This window comes from Xenopus laevis, chromosome 3L (assembly GCF_017654675.1).
Source record: "Xenopus laevis strain J_2021 chromosome 3L, Xenopus_laevis_v10.1, whole genome shotgun sequence".
Classification (NCBI taxonomy): Eukaryota; Metazoa; Chordata; class Amphibia; order Anura; family Pipidae; genus Xenopus; species Xenopus laevis.
This window is the reverse complement of record NC_054375.1, coordinates 55,906,647-55,932,269: the sequence shown is the minus strand read 5'-3', so window position 1 is coordinate 55,932,269 and position 25,623 is coordinate 55,906,647. Positions and strand designations below refer to the sequence as shown.

At 38.7% G+C, this 25,623-nt stretch overlaps 1 protein-coding gene and 1 long non-coding RNA gene across 4 annotated transcripts in view; one reads left to right on the top strand and one right to left on the bottom strand.

Moving 5' to 3' along the window:
* Window positions 1-25,623, bottom strand: part of LOC108711011 (anoctamin-4) — an 89,193-nt gene that overhangs the window by 47,442 nt on the left and 16,128 nt on the right. Inside the window, exon 1 of one of the 3 annotated variants that reach the window (XM_041586260.1) lies at window positions 14,778-15,245. The exons of the other annotated variants lie outside the window; for them this stretch is intronic. The gene's annotated coding sequence lies outside the window, so the exon portion shown is untranslated. Of the gene's footprint in view, window positions 1-14,777; window positions 15,246-25,623 lie in introns of those variants that run through there. 3 annotated transcript variants of the gene reach the window in all.
* On the top strand, window positions 17,356-24,763 carry LOC121401482. The gene is made up of 3 exons (XR_005966279.1): window positions 17,356-17,497; window positions 23,959-24,145; window positions 24,506-24,763. It is a non-coding gene; the product is annotated as an uncharacterized LOC121401482 (long non-coding RNA).

Genomic DNA, 25,623 nt, shown 5'->3' with positions numbered 1-25,623 from the left:
TGCTTGTAAGGTGGTTAAATAAACTTTGTTTGAACTGACTGCTCAAGTTCTTAATAAAGTTGGTCACTGGCAGGAAGGGAATACCTGGAGGAATACCTGAATACCTGGAGGAGGAAGTAAGGGGGTGGTGGCCATTCTGACAATGTTAAAGACAGCAAAAGAAGTTGTTCTGGAGCAGAGACAGATCATGTTGGAACAAGAGCCTATTGGCAACAGCCAGAGTGAAGTCCAAGTGTTACAACTACTGTACAGATAATAAAGATTTAGTTAAGACACTGAGGGGCACATTTACTAAGCTTGAGTGAAGAATTCAAATGAAAAAAACGCTGAATTTGGAAGTATTTTTTTGGGTACTTTGACCATCGAATAGGCTTCTACGACCTTTGACTTCGATCCGAACAATTCGAACTAAAAATCAGTCGACTATTTGACCATTCGATAGTTGAAGTACTGTCTCTTTAAAAAAAACTTCGACTACATACTTCGTTAGTTTAAACCTACCAAGGTACAATGTTAGCCTATGGGGACCTTTCCCTCACTTTTCTAAGCTTTTTTTGATCGAAGAAAAATCCTTCGATCAATCTCTTAAAATCCGTCGATTCGAAGGATTTAAACGTTCGATCGAACGATTTTTACTTAGATCGATCGATCGTAAGGTTTGCGCTAAATCCTTCGAATTCGATATTCGAATTCGAAGGATTTAAATTCGAGGGTCGAATTCGAGGGTTTATTAACCCTCGATATTCGACCCTTAGTAAATGTGCCCCTGAGCCTTGCATACTTTATTTGTGCACTTTACATCCTGATCTTTTATATTAAAGTATAATTAAAATAAGTCTTAAAGGAACAGTTCAGTGTAAAAAATAAATACTAGGTGAATAAATAGGCTGTGCAAAATAAAAAATGTTTCTAATATAGTTAGTTAGCCAAACATGTAATGTATAAAGGCTGGAGTGAGTGGATGTCTAACATAATAGCCAGAACACTACTTCCTGCTTTTCATCTCTCTAACTCTGAGTTAGTCAGCAGCTTTAAGGCGGGGCCACATAACTTTTCAGTGAGTTTGCCATTGATCCTTAAAGGAACAGTTCAGTGTACAAATAAAAACGGGGTAAATAGATTGTATGTGCAAAATAAAAAATGTTTCTAATATTGTTAGTTAGCCAAAAATGTAATCTATAAAGTCTGGAGTGACCGAATCTCTACAATAATAGCCAGAACACTACTTCCTGCTTTTTAGCTCTATAACTCAATGTCAGTCAGCGACTTGAAGGGAGGCCACATGGGACATCACTGTTCAGTGAGATTGCAATTGATTGTCATTAACTGATGCTGTTATACAGAAGTGACTCCATTCACAAACAAATGCAGTATAAAAATGTATTCCACATCCACTTTCAATTTATTCAATGCTATAATTCCAGTAGAAATGCTGTGTTGTAGGTAAAAAAAAATAGGTAATTTGTGCAAAACTATTACAGTTTGTTAAATAATCCCTTGTTTGTACAAAATTTTATTTTCTGCAGCTTCTGCAAAATGTAATAAAAAGTGTGCATTACATACAGCTACTGGCTTGAAATGTGTAGATGCATACTGTATGTCTGCATAGGATCCAGAATATTTACTTGAACTAATTAGGCATGCAATATGAGGATTTGGCATTTTAAAGCTTTTTATACTGCACTGAATGCATTTGTGTCAGCAATTTCACATGACTCATGAAATCTTAGCTAACTCATAAGAGCTCATTTACGTCTGAAGACATAGTGGGCAACTTGCACTTTTCCCTGCAGTTGCATCTAAAAGCAATCGCAATAAAGGTACTTGTGTACAAATGTGCTCTTCACACTTCCGTACAGCTGCACTTAGCAGCAATCAGTCCTTCCTTCCGTTCCTTCCAAATTGAATGCTGCTGTGACTTTTGACCCACAACAATGCTTCGAAGCCTGGAGCTACAGTCACCTCCTAACCAGGAAGTAGATCCAGGGTTCCCTCAGAGCCCTGCATTAATCGCTGTTGTGCCTAACATATGGGGAGCAGATATCACTTATACATTGAACACCTGAAATGACAGCAGGCACACTTTGAATATATTCAACACAACTGGTCTGATTTATGGTGAACCAGATATAGCACAAAAGAGTTAGATGCAGCGCACCCAAAATGGCACTTTGTTTACTACATCAGAGTACATGAATAAGCCTTTTGGTGTTTAGACACCTCTTTTTAACCAAGTAAAAATCAGAAAAGTCAATGTACCAAAATTATTTATTGGCTGTATTTGTGCTTGTCGCCGACTATTTCAGCACCTAAAGTTATGGCGGGAAGCAGGGTAGAGCTTTGTATATCAAAATTGTCAAAGCTAATGAAGCATGTAAATTGCAATTGCTGCTAAATGAATACTAACAAAATATTAAAATTGTGTTGGCAAGAATTTCATCCTTAAATGACAGTGCTCATTTATAATAGAAGTAGCCTGCTTTTCAGATCATCTGTTATCTATAAATGCTGCAGATGTAATCACAGTATATCTACAAAGTTGGCTCTGCAGATAGCTGCCTGGATTGTTGCCAGAGAACTGACCAATGCCTATTTCTAATGTAGGCCATCACTGAATATTCATGCTTTATCTTTCTTCAGCAGCTTGTCATTCCTTGTCATACTTGAGGGTATTCCGTGCTTCCATTTTTTCACATTTTACATTAATACATTCTATATTCTTATGTTATGTGTACCTTTTACTGTTAAAAACAACCCTACATCAAGTTTCATGGCCATGTAGAAAAGGGATACTTAATCTATAGGTTAAGACTCAAAACAGGGTTCCATGCTGCTCAGGAGAATAACTATTAAAATACACCCCCCCCAAAGAATAACTCGTGCATTACATCATTATTTATCTTGAGTGTGCAATTCTCACACTTGTATACACAAACACAAATTTTGGTGTCAAAGTTCTTATTTCTTTAAAAGTGCACAGTACTTTAAGGTCATAGATGTGAACTTCCTCTGTAACTGCTCACAAAATTGTACATTTCCTCCTATGTCTTGAAAATTCAAAAGCAGTACCAAGGTATAATTTCAAATGGGATATAAATCAGGCCTCTGGTAACACACTGTGGATGTGGGTAAGACATTATCTAAAGCAGTGAGTATAGTGGTAGCAGGCCCGGACTGGCCATTTGTGAATACGGGCAAATGCCCGTTGGGCCGCTGCCCATGCCGTGTAAATGGGCCGCATTGACAGTGTGCGACTGTGCGATCTCTTGTGCGCAGGGCCCTTGCGCTTGGATGAAGAGAGAAATGTCATTTTGCAGGACCCGCACTAACATTTCCTACCAGTAGAGGGCGCGCAGCAGAAGTGAGCCGGAAACTGAAGAGCTGCACGGGGAAAACTTTGCAGTGCTTTTCAAACGCTCCAATGAAGGGATGAAGGGAGGGATGGAATTTTCTGCTGCTGTTCTGCATTTCCCCCCTTGCCCCCCCCCCTCCAACTGTACAGAGAAAGGGCAGGTAAGAACAACTACTACCTGCTACTTAAAGTGATACTGACATGAATAAAAAAAAAAATATATATATATATATATATATATATATATATATATATATATATATATATATATATATATCTATGTATAATACTGTTCATCTAAAGTTATAGGTCATGTACATTTTGAAATCTGCACTGTGTGTGAGTTAGCTGTCTATTAATCTTATAAATGTTGCCTTATATGTTAGAAAAAAGTGTTTTTAGTTTATTTTTGGGAAAGAATTCTTCATTTGCGCCTGTGTAGTAACAAATTACAAGCAGTCTCGTGTCCTACAGATATATGTGTAGCAATAGCGATATGGAGCACACAGTGGTTAGGAGGAATTAAAACATTCTTTATTAGATATCCTTTAAAATCATCAGTACATTATGTGGATATGACTTCTCCCCCACACTTGACGCGTTTCGTGGCGTTTCGCCACTTCCTCAGATGCTTAGGTCTATGCTTATGCCTGTGCTTCTGAGGAAGTGGCAAGACGCCATGAAACGCGTCAACTCTGTTATGTCATAATACTGATAATATCACTGCACAGTTTAATTATTCACAGCAGTCTTGCCCTGCTTTATGGCAGCTGAGATTCTAACTATCTATGTGCAGTTTTCTATGCAGGACATGGCAGGCTTCGGGCATCTGTTCACAGGTTTTTATCTAATATTCCCCTGTATAATTGTGTCCAAGGAATGGATTAAAAAAACTTGCTCCCAATAAAGACTAATTATATCTTAGTTTGGCTCAAACTACTGTTTTATTATTACAGAGAAAATTAAATCTTTTAAACATTTGGATTGTTTGCATATAATGGAGTCTATGGGAGACGGCCTTTCCTAATTTGGAGCTTTCTGAAAAATGGGTTTCCAGATAACCAATCCAATACCTGAAGTGGGCTGCTTTGATTTTTTTTGCCAGGGCTGCTTTTTTCTCCCAGTCCGGCCCTGAGTGGTAGTATCATTACAAGTGAAATGGTCTATACAATAGTAAAGATAATAGCCCTAGGATAGCAGGTAAGACATTATCTGTAGCAGTTAGTATAGTGTCCACCCAGGCCACACCTCCGATCCCGCCCACACCACAGTTAAAAGACCACACAGACATCAGCACTAAAAAAGGTAACCCCCTTACACACACACAAGTTATAAAAAGCTATTAATGGTCAGGGCCCCCTTATAAGTAAAAAACAAAACTGTGGTGCCAGGGCCCTCCATAAAAGTTTTTTTTAAAAAAAATTGGTGGTTAGGGCCCCCCTACAAGATAAAAAAAAAACATTGGCACCAGGTCCCCCATTACAGTTTTTTTTTTACAAAAACATTGGTGCCAGGGCCCACCTTACAAGTTAAAAATTTTGGGGCCCCAAAGAATATTTTTTTTTAAAAAAAAAAAAACCTTGGCGCTAGGGCCCCCTTACAAGTTAAAAAATAAATTGGGGCCTCAGAAAATATATTTTTTAAAAACTTTGGCGCCAAGGCCCCCTTACAAGTTAAAAAAAAATTGGGGCCCATATAATATTTTTTTTTAAAAATTGGCAAGGGCCTATAGAGTATTAAAATAAAACATTGGTGGCCAGGGGATTAAAAAAACGAAAAAACCCACATTGGTGTTAGTAGAACTCGTGGTTTCAGGACTTCAATTATAGCTGTTTTCGTGACATCAGGTCTTTTCGCCACTTCAGTGTCGGCTCCTTTCGTGACCTTGTTTCTTTTCGCCGCTTCAGGACTTCAGTGTCAGCTCCTTTCGTGACGTTGGGTCTTTCCGCGGCTTCAGGACTTCGTCTGTTCGGCACTACCACATTCGGCTGTTCAGGACTTCAATTGAGCAGCACCGCTTTGGAGCTGTCAAGAGGGGCCCAGCTCTTCGAAAAGTGCAGCCCTGCCAGGCCCCCCTTCAAGCCCGGGACACTTGTCCCCCCTGATGGCGGCCCTGTTTACCTGCATAAGAGCTGCTCTTTTGGTGGCTCTTTTTTCATGATATAACATCACAATGGCAGTCTACAGTATTCCTTTAATCAGGCAAGCAATATTGATTTACTCAGGCCCGGAATTGTGGAAAGGCCACAAAGGCGTGAAGCCCAACCACACCCACATTGGTTGGGAAGCACTGGGGATTTACAGGAGATACAATAGTTTTTAAAATTTCCTCTGCACCAATCCCCAGTACTTCAAACCTGATACTGAAAATTTGATCATGTACACAAAGCAAGAGGAGGGGACAGGGGCGATGAACGGCAGCAGGCCTAGGGGCACCTGCAGGGCCGGATTTGTAGAAAGGCCACCTAGGCCCGGGCCTAGGACGGCAGGATTTTAGGGGGGCAGCATGCTGCCCAACCACACCCACATTGGTTCAAAAACACTGGGGATGCGCTGGAGATACAATCATTTTTTAAATCCCCATTGCTCCGGTCCAGATGATGAAAATTTGCACGAATAAAGGGGAAACGGACAGGGGCGACAAACGGCAGTGGGCCTAGGGGCGCCCACTATGTAAATCCGGCCCTGGGCACCTGCTATGTTAATCCGGCCCTGGATTTACTGTAAACGGAAAAAAAAAATAGATTTTGGTGCACTCTAGAAAAAGCAATGCCCTCTTTTATGGCCCAATGAAAATTCAGTAAATTACAGTTTCTCTTTAAGAAAATGATCTCTGAGCAACTGCATACAGAGAGAGAGAGAGAGAGAGAGAGAGAGAGAGACAGACAAACAGAGACAGAGAGCAACTTAAATATTAATTATGAGCTATTGTTTTGTAAATACAGTAGTTGCATGTATCAGTAACCAGACTTTATTGAGGAGACAGTGTGCCTATTATTTAACAGGACAATAAGGGCTTATTGTTGCCAATCTATTTGCCTAGGAACACTATATCAGTATAAGGTTACCAAAGTTCCCAGGAAGCTCTAAACACTGGGTTTCAATCTGCCAGAACATATTGGTATCCAATTAATGTGGGTGATTTATTTCCTTTTTTTAATTTGTTGCAGGGTGTGAAGATACAACTCATTAGTTGTACCTTGTCGATTTTACAGCATTATCTATCACTGAAAGTCTGAATTTGTTCCCATGGGAGATACTGCTCAACAACAGCTGGGAGGTCATCAAGCCATCTTTTTAGGGTATGCACATATACAAAATCATATAAACCTTACAGTAGGAGAAAAATCCTGCCCCTGCAGATGCGGCTGTGTATGTATGTATATATAAATAAGAAAATACAGCACTCAATTCTCAAAATAGCAAAAAGTGTATTTCAGTTCATAAATTGCAAAACATTCAACCTGCACAGCACAGAACATCCAGCAACAACATTTCGAACATGCAGTGCGAATTCTCTCAAGCTTATAAAAATGTCAAATGCCACAAGTATATTCCAAACTTTTAAAAAGCAGGAAGTGACATCAAGGTTTTTTTGGAAACAAATATAAACAATATTATATACCTCATTCTATCACAATCTCCCTATTTGCTTGGTTACCTTAGCACAAATATATCAGAGAGCTGTAAAATGAATCATACTATTTACAAAAACAAGTATAGGTCATAATCTCTTTTCAGCCCATTTGGTGCTAATGACTTTAATTTATGTATCCACCACACCTCTCTCTGTTTTAACCTGAGCTCAAGATTCCCTCCATATTTAAGGAGTGGAATTCCTTCCAAGACCATAAATTTCAATTGGTCTGCTCTGCACTATGACCATATCTAAAAAATGTGTAGATGGAGGCAATTTAGTATTTCTCATATTGATTGAGGATTTATGTTGTGCTATCTGGGTCGTCCTGCCAATAGCTTAAAGGAGTTGTTCAGTATGAAAATAAAACTGGCTAAACAGATAGCCCATGCAAAATAAAAAAACATTCTAATATAGTAATATAGCCAAAAATGTAATGTATAAAGGCTGGAGTGAGTGGATGTCTAACATAATAGCCAGAAAATTACTACCTGCTTTGAAGCTTCCTTGGTTTCCACTGATTGGTTATTAGTCAGTAACCAATCAGTGACTTGAGGGGGGGGCACATGGGTCATAACAGTTTGCTTTTGAATCTGTGCTGAACGCTGAGGCTCAATTGCAAACCCACTAAACAGTTATGTCCTATGTGACCCCCCTTCAAGTCGCTGACTAACAGAGTTATAAAGCTGAAAAGCAGGAAGTTGTGTTCTGGCTATTATGTTAGTCATCCAGTCACTCCAGCATTTATACATTACATTTTTGGTTAACTAACTTTATTAGAACCATTTTCTATTTTGCACAGCCTATCCATTTACCCAGTTTTATATTTTTACACTGAACTGTTCCTTTACGACAGAGGTCTGATATTACTATAAAGCCCTCTGATAAAGGGGGCGCTATAGTTACACTGGACACAACATATTACATAGCTGAGATTCAGTCACAGTTGGAAGACCGGGAGGTTTATCAGTTAATGAGACATGACCCTTTACCATTCATCCAAAGAAAGATTGGGAACATTTGGCTAAAATGGTTAATGGAGTCATTATCATAAATTTAAAGAAATATCTTACAGTACAAGACTCTAAAGCACCAACTCTGTACACTTTGCCAAAGATCCATAAGGACACGGTCTGCACGCTGGGTCACCCAATTGTTTCTTCTATTGGTTCTGTCTGTAACCCAATGGCTATTATGCTAAATAGGGTTTTGGGTCTTTTGATCCGAGAAGTCCCTTTCTACATTAAGGATACGGGACACTTTCTGAAGAAGTTAAAGGGATTCTGTCATGATTTTTATGGTGTTTATTTCTAAATTACACTGTTTACATTGCAAATAATTCACTCTACCATATAAAATTTCATTCCTGAACCAATAAGTGTATTTTTTTTAGTTGTAATATTGCTGTGCAGGCAGCAATCTCTGGTCATTTTGCCTGGTCATGTGCTATCAGAAAGAGCCAGTGCTGCACTATGGAACTGCTTTCTAACAGGCTATTATTTATCCTACTCAATGTAACTAAAGGCTTTGCAGTGGGACCTGGATTCATACTATTGATTGCTGTTTCTAGATGTACAGAGGAGATGTTATCTTGTGTTTGGTTACCTTCCCATTGTTCTGTTGTTAGGCTGTTGGGGGGGGGAGTGATATCACTCAAAATTGCAGTACAGCAGTAAAGAGTGACTGAAGGTTATCAGAGCACAAGTCACATGACTGGGGGCTCATGGGAAACAATGGGATACCATATGTCTAGCCCCATGTCAGATTTCAAAATTAAATATAAAAAAACAGTTTGCTATTTTGAAAAATGGATTTCAGTGCAGAAGTCTGCTGGAGCAGCACTATTAACTCATGCATTTTGAAAAAAACATGTTTTCCCATGACAGTATCCCTTTAAAGTTATTAGGATGTGTAACTGTCCACCTTTGATGTGACCAGTCTCTACACCTCAGTACCGCATAGTGAGGGCACTGGCCTGTGTTTGGATGTTCTTACAAGCACTGGATATAGCATAACGGTGTATTTGCTTTTAGGGATCAGTTTTACCTGCAGCTGCATGGAACTGCGTGGGGTCCAAGGGTACCCCATCATATGTTAATGCCTATGGCTAAGCTTGATAATCAACACGTTTATCGCAATGTGGACTTCGCCATGTACTGTTTGGCCTGGTGGAGATACATTGACGATATCTTTGTGTTTAGCAGGGTGACATTGAGTCGCTATCGCGGTTCCACAAAAGCTTGGGAGAAGTGCATCCCTCCATTTCATTATCGTTTTCCTATGATGCTGAACAGATTACATTTCTTGACGTACTAGTATAGAAAAATCCTAAAGGTAGTGTTGATACATCAGTATACACAAAACCTTCTGATCAAAATCAGATTCTACATTTTCGCTGTAATCATCCACTCTGTATAAAAAAATCTATACCTATTAGTCAGCTAGCGAGGGTTGACTGAATAGTGAGTGATACACAGGAGAGGAGCTACAGCCTGAATTGATGTGTAAAGAATTTCAGGATACAGGATATCCGGAATATGCTTTACAACAAGAAAAAAGGGAAATTAGGCAAATTGAACAAAATACAATTTAAAAGTGAACGTATTCCCTTTGTGTCTCAATATAACAGCTGTAGTGAATATTGTGTATAGTCTCTCAATAAACAGAAGCACCTTCCTTTGCAGTGTATGCTGAACCAATAAGTGTAATGTAATGTAACCACAAATTTGTAACCTTACAGAGCATTTGTTTTTTAGATGGGGTCAATGACCCCCATTTGAAATCTGGAAAGAGTCAGAAGAAGAAGGCAATTGCAGGTTTCTCCCAGAATTCCAGCATCATAGTGAGCACATGCAAATTGTGTGAGCCGCAATTTGCTCAGGATTTACTGTTGTGGGTGCTTATTAGGGCTAAACTACATAAGAGATTTTGCAGGATGGTGCCGGATCCACAGATCGCATCCTACAAGTTGGACGTAGTTGCACAGGTCAATATATAATGGGACTGAAATAAAAATCTGATGTGAAAACTACATGGAAGCTTTGCCATCTAATACGACATGTCTGTCGCAAGGGAACACTGCATGCTGCGTCTACAGTGATGGTATCAGACAGACCTTTTTTTCTAATTGAATTGACTGTCAGAGGTAAATGCATGAACAAAACACAGTGTTTGATTTTATCTGAACCTACTTACATTCCAGCTGTGGGGAACAGATTTTGTAGGATCAGACAAAATCGTGTTGTTGTTGCATGACCCTCAAAATCTGATTCAATTCTCCAGTGTAATTTAGCCCCAAGAGTTCAAGTTGTTAAATCATGCGTAAGTTATTTTCTTTCCTGTCAGATGCTGCCATTTCTGGAACGTTGATGAGTGATGCAACAGAAATGCTATTCGCATGCAATTTAGGATTGCCACCTTTTCCATACATGAACTGCGGACAGGGGGTGGGGAAGATGATGTCGGGGACAGGGTATGTGATGTCAGGGGTGGGGGGGGGGTCACCTCTCTAAAACTACACATTGATTGTTACAGCTACTTTTTATTACTCATCTTTCTGTTCTAACCCTCCCCTATTAATATTCCATGTTCTCATTCTAATTTGGACCTTAGCAACCAGATTGCTGACAGTGCAAGCTGGAGAGCTGCTGAATAAAAAGCTAAATAACTCAAAAGCCACAAATTATAAAAAATTAAAACAAATTGCAAATTGTCACAGAAGACCACTCACTACATCAAACTAAAAGTTACATAGATCATTGCTACATAATTTTAAAATACAACATTTTCACTACTTTATTTTCAAAAAGTGCTGGAATGTGCAGTTCAGTCAGACTGACTGTGGGTCATTCTGATTGGCTGATACTTACACACATTGGGAATAATCAGGAGAAACTGAAAAACACTTTCTTAGGTTCTTAGTTTAACATACTGCACATGAAAAATGTGACAACAGCAGTGAATTAATAAACGACAAGAATTGCTGAGAAAATGACTAGGATCTTAAAAGCTTGTTGAAGAGATAATTGTGCAATTTTTATGCCATAGTAAAATTCAGAGCAAAGATCTGCTATCAAGAATAAACTGATAAATACATGTACTGTATATATTATAATAGAACTACATTGAAGCACAGTGATATTACTCCGGTAATGTATAACACTGGAGTTGTAAGGGAATTTATTAATGGCGTGAAATTATTATTATTATAATGTCTATACATTTGTATTACATTTTGCTGTATTAGACCATCAGTATAATGCATTCTAACAGTATGAGAGACATTGTAAGATTATTTAATATTCACTCTTGGCTTAACTGGTGAATAGCTCTCTGATAGGTTCATTTTAATTTTAAAATGCAACTTCCAATATATTGACTGATTTGAATGCACCTCTGCCTATTTGCATCTTTATTTCTGTTTTTATTTTTGCTTCTTTCTTTCTTTCTTTTTTTTTGTCTATTTTTATATTTTGTTTGTTTTGTTTTGTTTGTTGTTGATGTGTTTTTCTTGTAATAAAAAAGTAAAAATAAAAAAAGAAGCATCCCAATCATAAACTATGGCTAGCACTATAAACAGTAAACTAATTCTAACTGGCCTTGATAACCGCTTTCCTCTATGCTTTTTTGCTATATCAATGGGTAGTTTGTACTTGAAATTGTCAGGCACTCTGTTTGGTGCCATATTATTTGTGATATAGTTTTGTACTGGCTAAATTATTCTGATAAAAACGTTTTATCTATCTTTTTGCAGTACCACTCATGTCCATATCTTGCATGCAGGATTAATCTGGTTAAATTGTAGCACTTCAAGCAGTAGTTACTGGTTTGCAAAGACATCAACCCCTACAGAAGCAAATCTTACCGGTAATCAGAATCTATGGCCACAACCATGAAATACCCAATCACACGCCGATATGCTCAATTCTCAACCCACAATCACAATTATATATTTTTTTTCTAATCAGAATCAAAACTAAAAAAAAAAAAATATATATATATATATATATATATGGTTTGATTCTGATTAGAAAAAAGCAAGCCTTATGAGACTCTTACAGGGGGTATTGGTAATGTGGGTATTTAAGGAAGTTGCATTTTGCAGTTTTATACTTTGTCAGTTTGAAAAAGGACCAGGAGGTCCGAAACGTTGCTGTGCCAGATGAAATTCTTAAATAAAGGTGGTTTTATTTTATTATGGGAGTGCTGCTATCTATTTTTGATGTCGTTCGAAGGATGTGAAGGTGAACACATTAATTGGCGTGCACCCCTTAAAGTAAGCCTTTGTAGATTTGAATGCTGGATTACTATCTATAGACTCTTACAGGGACAAATCTTTTAGATCTTTCTAGACAATCACAAAAAGGTACATAATAGAATTTAATTGTGTCAGATATTAGGCAACGTTTCAGCCTTCACGTCAGTCCTCTACAGAATTCTCCAATAATGATGGGCAAATTTGGGGCGTTTCGCTTCACCGAAAAATTTGTGAATTTCCTGCGAAATTCACGAAACGGCGCCGGCATCCATTTTTGACACCCACAGACATTTTTTTTTACGCTGGTGAATTTTCGTGGCGGTTTTGCAAATTTATTTGCCGGCGGTGAATCGCGGGAATTCGGCGCGAATTCGCGCCTGGCAAATAAATTCGCCCATCACTATTTTAGAGGGTAGAAAATTTGAGCCAATTTTTATATGCTTAATGTGTATAAGAGCATGCAGAACCTCTCCCCTGGCTTTATATTTAGTATGACAGGAATATTCTCCTAGGGGGTCTAAATTAGAGATATTTTTATTCAATGTGAATGAGGGAATATTTGCAACATAATCAACCAGAGAAAAGGCATACTGTATGTCCCTGGTCTGCTGACATCTGTAGTCGTTTGTGGTTAAGGGAACTTCAGATTTAATGGCCTCATCAATCCCTTCTTGCAATTTACAATGTCAGAATAGCTTAGCTTGTGAAAAGCACCATAAACTGATTTTTCTGGGCCAGAGTAAATTGGAAAAAAAAATTTGTGGAGCAGGGCACTGCAAAAATGGTGGGGCCCCAACTTGACGGAAATAAAACAATTAAATAAAACCATCCAGGTGTTGTTAAACTACAGGTCCCAGAATCCCTTACAAGCTGTGGTTGGGATCTTCAAAGATGCAGTTAAGCTAAAGCTATAGGAGGAACACTGGCTGAGCATTCCTGGAACACTAAAATGCCTAACAATTACAAATCAATTTATAATGAAGAACTGCTTGTTGAAGTATAGCATTTGGGGACATGGCATATTTTAGAGCTTTCTGTATAACAGGTTTTACTGAACAAGATCTCGTACCTGTACTTGAAAACTGCAGCAAGTTTGTTAAGGTACATTGTTAAACCAAAGTACTAGCAACCATCTATTCCCATAAAATGACAGTGCCAGCATTATTTGCCTGCAAAATGACAATATGGCAATAATCCAGCGCTGAAGCATTAATATATTATACTGTCATAGTTAAGTAACGCACTGACACAAGCGAACATTAAGGTCGATTTTGTAGACGTGGCGAATGAATGGAATTTTGTGTAAATGACGGCGTCGGTGCGTACATTACCTAAATATGTGCTGACATAATCATTTTAAAGGGTTGAGTAAATCAGTGACTCAGTTCTCTCTGCCATGTGCAATAAACTGCAATGATGTCATCATATCAATGTGTCCGATGAAAACATTTACATGTGTTAACTGCTCCACACCACAGATTGTGTGCTCTTGTCGCCACATACACATCCACAGTTTAAGACTTCAAATACAAAACTGTATGCTGGTCTGTACAACACAAAATCTAAAGCATTTGAACAATTAAGAACTGTTAAAATGAATATAAATTCTCATTAATAATGGTCAGCCTGGATTTTATATATATATATATATATATATATATATATATATATATATATATATATATATATATATATATATTATATATATATACTTGGATTGTATAATGTGATTCTGCCTTACTGTGGCACTAAAGGAGTTAACAAATCGTAGTTCCATGTGTTTCCCTTTAAACAGGGAGGAATATAAGAAAGCTAGCATACAGGGCTGTGCTGAATAATAGCCAGTCATGCACTGGGTCTGTCTGTTAACTCTCCCTGCTAAAAGATATCACAAATATATCAGCAATATAATCAAATAACACACAGAGTGTCACACCAGTCATATTTTCATAATAGGCAATTTTCACCAGCTGGGAGCTCTAATAATCAATTATTACCCTGCAGATGAAGGACGGCTGGTAGTAGCAGCAGTTTTAAGGTAAAACTCAAGGTCTCCTGGCTGCAGTATGATATTTGTACAGGCGGCTAATCGAATCAATACTTGCTGCAACGTAAATATCCATGACTTACACAGACCTAACAGTGCAGTACAAACAAGTGGATGATGGCTTTGTTATTTCTACATGGCTATTACTATAGACATTAAGTTATACATGAAAGGTAACTAGTTCTTCCAGTGCAATGTGCACAACTGCCAAAAGGGAAAATCTAATGCAAATACACTAAACATTGCCCTTCACAGTCAAGTCCCTATTGAAATGCTAAACATTTGTGTTTTAGTGCAAAGAAAAACATAAAGTCATCAGATGCATTTGCTGATCATCCTATTAAAAGCATGCTGTTGCTAAACATGCAGTTGAACGTTCTACAATCTAGCGAGCTAAGGAAGGAAGGTCATACAGAGCAGAAGGAGAGAGCTCTACTGTACTGCAGCAAAGAGCTGGGCTCATTTCATACACTCCAGCACTCACCGTACGAGCAGGAAATTCACACATACACTGCATTGTATTTCTATTTTTTCCAGATGGACAGCATCCTTGGGCAGGTCAGTAGGCAGCAGGGCGACCTGACACGAATGAAAGGCTGGTCTTCATACAAGCAAACACCTGCAAGTTCTGCTAATGCCACAAACCCACACACAGCCCAGCAACAGCACTGTGCTGCCTGCTCTCTGCACTAACATCTCATTTCGGTCAAAGGCTTGAGTTACAGGCACTGAGAGCTGTGGGAGAATCCTCTTCCATGTGGCATATAGCTACTCTGTAAGAGACCATCAGTATTCCTGGCCAGTCCCTGGAAGCGTCCAATCAAGGCAAAGTGAGCAGTGTCAGCATGACGCTAGACAGAAAGCAGTGACTGCAAAGCATCAAAGCCAATGCTGCTTTCCAATGCTTGCACTGCTGCCAGCACTTTCCTACTTGTTTCTCTACATTCCAGTATATTCATCCCTATGCCCACAGAGACCACAAATACCTGTCTGAATGGAGAGACTGGGTAGAGGCATGTTTATCCTGCAAAAACAGACGGTAAGATCTCATTACTGCAGCATCCCAGTGACATGAAAGGCACCAGCACATAACTTGCACTTTCCTTCAAGAGCACCCATAGATTAAATATAAGGTATAATACAACTGAAAATGTATCATGATCCTTTATTTATATAATGCTGACATATAATACACTTTACATCGATTGCTCTTTGTTAACATCAGTGTGGATACATTTCCTCTGCACAAAGTTGGAATATATTATTTGGGAACAAACAGCGACTAAGCTGCCCAATAAGAAAAAAAAATACAACATTGAGGAATGAAGGAAAATAGATGAAAGATGAGTTTTTCTCTCAAAATGTCATGCTTTTTTCATCATCAGATGAACAAGCCCTTAAGGAAAAAACACTTTTGCAAAGAACAGGAAGTAAAGTGATGTGTGTTATGAATTTAAGTAATATACTGGGATGATTTAAACCACTTTCCTGAGACATATTTACTCATTTTGGACAAGAACAAAAATCAACTAATTTGGTACCGCCTAGTAACTGAAGTCATTTACCTCCAACCCTGGATCACCACTCCTCTTCTTTACAAAACGTGACAGTCCATGGTACTTTCTGCTCAGCACCACTCCATAGTTTTGTCTCATATATGCCAAGTATGCATATGAACTGCACCTGTGCCTATGGAGACAAAGTGCAGGGAAAACCTGATGGATCAAAAAAAATATGGCAGCACAACGCTTAGCAGAAACTACCGGTAGATTTTTTTTGAACAAGGTGAGTGCCGACTCAGCGTAGGAAGGGAACAAGATAAGCACTGGCTAAGGGTAGGGAGTAAGTTACTAGAATCACTGGGATTGCCTAATAGCTGTGTTTTTACATTTTATTCTCCTTTAAATAACCAGTGAAATTCAAAAATATGATTTCATTTTCTGTACATCTTCTCTACTTGCAGACTGTGTAAACAGGTATGGTAAAGTATTTGCCAGTCACATGCATTTATTGCACAATACATAAAAATGCATCATGTTGCAAAAAAAACCCAGAATAGAATGCAACTGTGTGAAAATCTACACAGAGCAAACAGGGTGTCACGTTCGGTATCCCCAAACCCAGAACAAACGCCAAGGTTCCGGTCACGGCTCACACTTCTGCCTATAACAGCAGGGGGATCCACACAGCAGCTGCACTCTCTGCAATCGAACAGCCAAATTTCCGGTTTGATAACCGGAAATTTGGCTCTTAAGTGTTACTAGGAGTGGCTTGTGGGTCGCTGCTGCCTGAGGTAAGTTTCTCAACTCGCCTCATTGGCTCAGCACCTCTGTTTGTACTATTGGAACCCTAGAAGTACATCCATGTCCAGATTGGCGGTAATTCCAGGGTTCCTCAGCATCAGCAGTATTCATCAGTGAATGCTGGTCAGGTGCTATGGCATGCCATGCAAGTACTAGTACAAGTACAAATTGAATGGTGTTATTATAGGTACAATGTTATGTACATTTATTGCACCTCACTTGAGGTTGCATTCAGCAATGAGTCCTACTTACGGACAGGTAACTTAATGGTCATTCCACAAATGGAAGCTCTAAGACAGATGTTATTCCAGATATTAAGTGCAAACTATATACATTGATTATGATTATACTTTATTAAGCTTTGTACTCATTATATTAGCATTAATTATTCAAAGGATATATACACACATGACCCATCACATTTACTATGCATTAAACTACAGAGCTGCCTGTTTAACATTTCATGATGACCTACTGTCTGAATGGCTGGAGCTATAAGCTGAAAAATGTAATAAGCTTTAAAGATAAAACTGGAATAAAAATATCATTTTTGAGGTATCTGTACTTATCCCACTTGCTTTTTGCATCTGTAAAGAAAATAAAATATAGCATGGGGAGAGGAAAAACAACAAAAAAGCCATTTTTATACAATTTTCCGTGAACTTTTAACCCACAAGGATAACTGTAGGATAAAACCCAAATATATACAAATTAGGGCCCATCTACTAATACAAACACAATGTTTTTCTTCTTTCAGCTTTTCAGCACTGTGATTGAAAAGATGCAAGGTCGGTGGTGTAACTTGGGCTCATTGGGCCCCCCTGCAAAAAAATCGACTGTGGGGGCCGGCTTGAACAGTTTCTCCTCCTCAAGCCCCCCTCCCAGCCTACACGATTTAAAGGTAGGAGAGGGATGGGGCAGGCCCGGACTGGCAATCTGTAGGTTCTGGCAAATGCCAGAGGGGCTGCTGTAAGTTGCCAAAGAAAGTGACTATTATGTGTGTTGGTGGGGGCTGTTTGGGCCTCTGTGTAGTAGGAATGGCAGGGCCTATTTTGAATCCCAGTCCAGTTCTGGGGTGGGGGGAGGGTTTTTACAATGCAGCTGACCCGCAGTGTGGGCCCCCCTGATGCCTGGGTCCCCCTGCAACTGTGGGGTATGCTGTATAGGTAGTTACACCACTGTGCACGGGTGCTTGTAGAGGTGCAACTCAAAGGGAGCCCTAAAAATAACACTTCCTTAAGGCAAGTATTAATTTCAGGGCTCCTTTCCATCCATGCACCCTGCAACTGATACCATTTCATACAACTGCATAAATTCATAAACAAACCCTGTTATATCAGTAAATATCAGGAGGCTCATTTATTAAAACTGAGCAACTATGGGCGGTGACTAGGGTTGCCACCTGGCCGGAATTTTACCGGCCTGGCCGGTAAAAATTATGGTTGATCCCAATGTTATTAATAGGGAAAAAAAGAGAAATACATTTTTTTACAGAAAAGGTGGCAACCCTAGCAGTGACCCATTGCATCTGAACAAAGCTTGTGGCTGACTGAATGACATGGATTACTGCCAATGTGAAAATTTGCCTATTGTTAGTAAATGAATCCCACAAATTAGATATACTACACAGTTACCTATTAATAGCTTGCATTGTCTGTTACTGCTTAGTTAAATCATAGGTCTGCCAGTATCCCATAAATGCCATTGCCATGTCTTGCGGAACCCCCCAGTAACAGGGGAGAAACTGACTTTCATACCAGCATGGTGCAGGATGACTGCAAGCAGATGGAGGCAACTGGAGTCAATACTTTTGTTTGTTTGTTTATTTGTTTGTGTGTGGGTGTTTGTTTATTTATTCATTTTTCTGCAGCAGGCTGCTTAAAAGCAGGGATTTGCTTGATTCTTTGTATGCACTTGTAGTATCAGCTAAAAAGGCTGTGCAATGTGAAAATAGACACTGACTTCCATACTCTCCACTCTCTTGCTCATTCTATTATGTAAATGATATGGGGAATCCAAAGCCTCTCGATTCCATGGTCTCCCTTGGGCACTACCATGGTTTCTCGCATATAACTGTAGCCAATTGTTTTTTTCTTTTTTAAAGGTGATTTGATAGATGCAATGATTATTACAGTTAGGTTTCAGTATTATTTAATGATTATTTATGCAGCACTTAACAGAGATCATATATCATTCACTTCAGTCCCTGTCCCATATAGGTATTTATATATATATATATATATATATATATATATATATATATATAATCAAACAGAATGGAATACACAACCATTAGTATGTAGACAAAATGCAGGGATTGACAGCACTCCAAGGAAATACATCATGTATTTCCTTGGAGTGCTGTCAATCCCTGCATTTTGTGTATATACATATATATATATATATATATATATATAATCAAAATTTGGAATAAAGCATTCCTGGGCCAGCACTTCCCTTAGTAAAAGAAGTGTCTTTTTATTTTACACACATCACAGTCCTCCAGGGAACAATTGAGCCCATCAGACCCAATAGATAAGTATGTCAAAAAGGAACAAGAAAACTTCTTAAGTCCAAAACCTGGGGTGTTCAAATGTAAGGGCTGCGTGATGTGTAGCAGCCTTATATTGGGAACACATTTTATGCATCCCCACACAGGAAAGAAATATAGGGTGAAATATAGGATGACGTGTGAAACAGCGATGGTTTGAAATGGCTTATTAAATAGATACGTATGTTGCCAAATAGATAATGGGTTTCTATAAAATGGAAACATATATGGCAAGCAGTATGTGGATAAATTGTTGTAACAATTGCAATTTTTAACACATGCACTAATTGATTGTATGTAAATTAGATGGAACACTATTGGTTATAAATTGTTAAACCCTATGAGGTCACTTTGGCGCCATTTTGTATTGTGATCACTATATAAAGTTTTATTGCACATTGTATACTATCCTTGAGAAAGATCCCAAGAGGGACCGAAACGTTGGAGCACTGTGATGTGTGTAAAATAAAAAGACACTTGTTTTACTAAGGGAAGTGCTGGCCCAGGAATGCTTTATTCCAAATTTTGATTATATGATTCAGAATTGGCCGTGCACCCCTGTGATTGCTTAATTGGAGTGTGGATACTGAAGATATATATATATATATATATATATATATACATACATACAGTATATGAATTTAATTCTGCCTGAGTTAGGCAGAGCTGCATTCATGAGGGGTGGGGTTGGGGTGGGAGAAGAGTTTAGGATTCTCGCTCGCTCACATCTCTAAACTTGCTTTTGTTCAAATATTGTTCAGAGGCTTTACCATGTCCTTACTGCCTGCCCTATGGTGAATTTAACACAGCTCAGTCTATTGCACTTGCCACTTTATCATAATTAATTAAGGGTATTACACCATAGTATCAGTTTGCCAGACCAAGGGACTAGTACTGCCAGAATGAAAACTTGAGAGGTGCGCTCTTGCACCCATTAGGGTAGAACTACATGGACGATTGCATTCATCCGGTACAACACGACTGTTGGATGCAGATGCTGCACGTTTTGGCGCATCGCCGATAAACTAGGCATGAAAAGTCTTGTGATTTCCCTTCTGCCCCTAATCTGCATATGCATATGTGGATTCAGTTTGGCCAGGCACAAGGATTCGGCCGAATCCTAATCAAATCCTGCTATGAAATGGCCAGGCCCGGATTTGTGGAATAGCCACCAAGAACCGGCAGGATATTAGGGGGGCGGCATGAAGCCCAACCACACCCGCATTGGTTCAGAAAGTCTGGGGCTGATCATGAGATACAGCAGGTTTTTTAATTTCCCATTGCCAATCCCCAGTGCTCCAGACCTGATGATGAAAATTTGAGCATGTGCACAAATTAAGGGGAAGGGACAAGGGGTGACAAACGGCAGCAGGCCTAGGGGCGCCAGCTATGTAAATCCGGCCCTGGAAATGGCCAAATCCTGGCCGTATCCTGAACCGAATCCTGGAGTCAGTGCATCCCTACTAATGCATCAATTTTCAACATAAGCAAAATAAATAGGATTTGAAGATGTATTTGGGCTTAATGCTATTTAAAAATGTTTTTATTTACTTGCGTTTCTTTTTATTATAAAGCACTAATGGAGCATTGCTTTGTTTTTACAACCCCCCCCCCCTGTAATCAAAGGGTGTTTTCCTGGGACAAGGAATTTCTTACCCTTATCCTCCTCCACTGACACTACCCACTTATTACTTGTACACCTGCTCTGGACTTGGACAGGAGGATTTGATCATTTCAATGTCATGAATGGGCACTTCACTAAAAAGAATAGCAAAATAAATGGCAGAAACTCCTTTGCCTAGCACAGACCCATGTTTAATGTGTATAAATATTCCCAAGCCCACTGTGCCCTCACTAATTATTCACTAATTAGGTTATCTCTTGGCTAAAGATCAACTAAAAGGAACACATGTAAAACTGTCAGTCAGAGTGAGGAGCAGCAAAATGGTCACTATTAATCACATTCATAATATTGCACTCTTCAGCTCTACAAGGCTTTATATTTACTGAGGCTGCATTGTCTAAATGGCTTACTTACCAATTATGTGGAATTTAATCATGTATATTGTGAGAGCACAGTAGAAAACCAATGTACAAGCTTTGAGTCCTTAATGGAAGCCTTAATGTCAATTACAAAAGAAAAAGAATTAAACCACAAAAATAATTTTCTCTGCTAGTTCAGAAATGCACAATAATATCCAACCTTGTTTTCTGATTAGAGGATAGGATGTTCCCTACTAATATAGTTACTAAGAATTATATATTATATATATACTGTACATAGTTCAATCGGTACTCACTAGTCCCAAAGACTCAGCCGGGTGTTAACCAAAAATGTTAAAAGCAGTCTACAAAATCAATCACAGCAACAAAGTATAAACGTATTTCAGTGCATCTTTACTTTTGCATGGTGTATCAACGCGTTTTGGTCCACATAGGGCAGTCATCAGGATATTAAACAGGAAGTGAGCCAAACAATTAAATACCCCCCATATCCAATCAAAATACGGAACTAATTAGTGCATCACATATGTTAAAAAACTTCATATTAACATATAGTCAACACCAATTGTGCCCCACCCCCTAAGGTCATGACATCACATAGTACCTGCAAGCCTTGTCCCCTTTCATTCAGCACATTAGACGATATAATATATCCATGTCCCCTTTTGGCAGCACTTATTTTGTTCAGCAACAGATGGAAAGTCCGTCAGCAGAGCGGACAGCATTGCTCTCTTAAAATAGGCCATGTGCAGGTTATTCTAATAGGGGTTTTATAATCAATGTAACTACAAAAGCCTTATAGTTTGTCCAGATCTTGTAATCCGCATTAGCCAATATCTTGTATTTGTTTTCAAACAGCTGACCAGTATATACTGCCTTCTGATTGGTAACTATGGGTTATTAGGCCATACAGATTTTCCACCTTTTTTAACTCCTATGATTTCTTTGTTCTAATTGTGTCGAGTTGTTGTAACTCATAGCAATGAACATGATTTTTGATGGGGTAGGGAGATTGAACTAAACCAATGCAAAGGAAAGGCATCTCTGTGTATAAATATGTACTTCCTTTTCATGATTTTGACAATGTAAATGCATTTTCAGCTTGTATAAGAGGAGAACATGCAGCGAGAAATTACTTTTGACCATAACCTCATTAGTTTGCTTTAGTGTAGCTGGTCATTTGTAAAAATCATGAGTGTTTTAAATAAGTTATTAAGGGTCCTTTATCCTATTTCTTTTCAAATGGAATGCAGCCAGTCAATAATAACATCTACCATACTCCAAAAGAAGACAAGCTGCAGCACTCTGAGTCTTGTGAAAGGGATTTATTGTGCCAACAAACTAGGTATGGTTAGTGGAACAGAGTGCTGCAGTGGGTCTTCTCTTGAGTTTTACATAGGCCCCAGGCAATGAGACTTACAGCTTACACCCGACACTACAAGTGGATTGGCATAATTCAGAATTGTCCTGTCTTGTTTTATATTTTAGCATCTACCATACTCCCTTCCTTTGGGAGGGGGAGTTAACCTGCAGACATATAGTATACACTCAGTGAAGTATCACCCAAATAGCCCTAGAGGAGAGCCCTTCTATACATGGGCAGCTTAAGAAGGAATAATCAAAGATGAACTACTGACCTTAAAGAATTTAGGAAAAAAGGAGAAAATGTTTTATTGACCTTGTCTTGAGCAACACCCAGAACCCATTGCAATTTTAGTCCCTTTCTATAAAGAATCACATTTTCACAAACAGGTCATTTTGAAACCAATTTGATTATTTCCTCGCTTTTTCAAAAAAATAACTTTAATTTCCTCTATAACCAAAAATTTATATCGTATGAGATAAAAAACGTATTTTCAGCGAAACTTTAATTCCTGTTAATTTTGTCAGGAAGTGAAAACCATACAACACAAGTGACAAATTTATACATGTTTGTCACTTGTGTTGTATGGTTTTCACTTCCTGAAGACGGCCCGAGTTAAGCGTGCCGAAACGTTGAATTAAACGTTGTCACTTTTTTCATCATTTCAAGACCTTGGAGTGCGGTTTTATTTCTGATTGTTATGCTATGCTATAACCAGCACCCAGGCGGCTGCTCACATTGCGAGTGCTCCACTACAGACTGTATATATATATATATATATATATATATATATATATATATATTTATATATATATATATATATATATATATATATATATATATATATATGCATCTTAATCACTGACTATCGACTATAGAATGCTCTTCTGGAGCTACAGAGCATTAGACTATGAAGCAGTTAGTGGGTCTAGTAACTGGATAATACTGCAGGTGATTACTATAGCTAATGAATTAGGTATTTTTCACATTGTATTCTCCCAACTGTCCCTACTTAGCCATAGTCAAAATTAGTGAGCTAAAAAAAAAATCAGCACTTATAAGAAAAAGGTTGGGGTTTGTGACAGGTCAGGGCTTGGCTAAATCTAACAGTAAAGCATCTCTGTAGAGCACAGGGCTTGTGTGCTAAAATGGGCAATATTTTGGGAAGTTTGCCCTGCGTCTAGAAATTAAAATGATTACAAGATAGTAGACGCAGAGCCCTATAGTGGCTTTATATGTGCTATGACGGCAGACTAGAGATGTTTCAGTTTAATTAGACTCTTTCTTAGGTGTGTATAATGTGTATTAACTGACAGATATGCCATCTAGTGGCTACAGTTTGCATTATCAAAGCATGCTCTGCTGCACATGCAGTCTTTTTCATCTTTTTAAAATTTGATACGTTTGAGATGTATTATTAAAAGCATGCATTTGCCCTCAACAGAAATAATATGAAGTCTATCTTCAGTAACACGGAATGTTTACCCGGTTTATACCAAGAACTAAGTCTGTTGCTGCACCACAATTTGCAGCACAATTGCAGGCCATACCCAACTGTGATTACAATAAAAATACAGGCATATTTTTCATGGAAGAGTTTATGGGAAGCTCCTATGAATGAAATACAGAAGGTAAGTACCTTGCATATTTTATTATTTCTGTCTGATACAGTATCTAACTATATAATGCATTAAGGAGATTGTTATCCTGCAAAACCCTTGCCAACAAATCACAGAAGATGGATGGCAGACTACAGGATAGTTCAATAAGCTGCACTTGTATAAAGTTGCCAGTTATTGCCAAAGGAGTGATACATAAAGCAAAAGTACAAATATATGCTGCCTGTAAGAGCAGCAGAGATTAAACATATAAAGAGGAAAACTTGGCCAGAAAATAAAACAAACGGTTTTCTCAGCAAATGGAGAAAATACAGCTCCCAACAATGTATGAAACATGAAAAAGCAATATACTGTACATGTTCTATTTCATAGGTGGCAACAGAACATGACCAGAACATACAATGAAAACTTTGCACAGAAGATGGAGATCAGAATGTCTTTACATTCTGCTTTCAAGAACAGAGCAGGAAAAGAGCAATATGCAGGTCCTATCTGACATGTTAGTGAATGGATGGAGCACAATGGACGGAAATATGCAAAAACAAGGAACCGTGTCCCTGGCAAATGAAAGCCTTGAAAGCAGAAAGGATACAGAAGCAGGTCCTGGACCAACAGTGTCAAAACATGAGAAGTTTCACAACTACCACTTGTAACAGAGCGGCTAAATAAATAAAGGGGGCTTTAAATGAGAACTCATTACCTGTACTATAGCAAATATAAACAACCCAGACAGATACTACAATCAACAGCTACTGATTACACTTCCAGATGACTTTAAAATCATTGAACATGTTTAATTAGTGCCTGGAAGTTGCTTAGAATTTGAGAATTTCAAAGACCTTTTTGATTTATGGTGGGCTTGGATTATTATTATTATTATAGGTCTAACTTGATTAGTTCCTGGGTGCTTATTCCTCGCGAATCCTGCTTGTTTATGCTGGTATTGATCCTTGCCTGCCTGCGTGACTACTCTGAACTCTGCAATCCTGACTCTAGCCTGCCTGACTATTTTAAACTCTCCAAACCTGATCCTTGCCTGCCTGCCTGATTATTCTGAACTCTCCAATCCTGATCCTAGCCTGTCTGACTATCCTGTGAACTTAGCCTGTACTGACCCAGCCTGTCTGACCTTGCTTGAACTCTGCCTGTACCGACCCGGCCTGTCTGACCTTGCTTGAACTCTGCCTGTACCAACCGGCCTGTCTCACAACGATATTCTGTTTGGTTTCTCCTGAGTTGTGGCCTTCCATCCAAAATCTTTGGTAAACAATCGTGCCCCTTTGCTCATCCAGAACTCTTGCTAGGCTCCTCTCTTATTAAGACCTGGTGGCATCCAACTAGCGGAGGGCTCCTCCCGAAGTGAAAGGCGGCTGCTACAGGCAGAAGCGGAGCTGAGACCGGGAGCTTAGCACTTGTTCTGGATTTAGGGTGCCACGTGACACTGGAAGTTAGTTTTACATATACAGGTATGGGATCCGTTATCTGGAAAA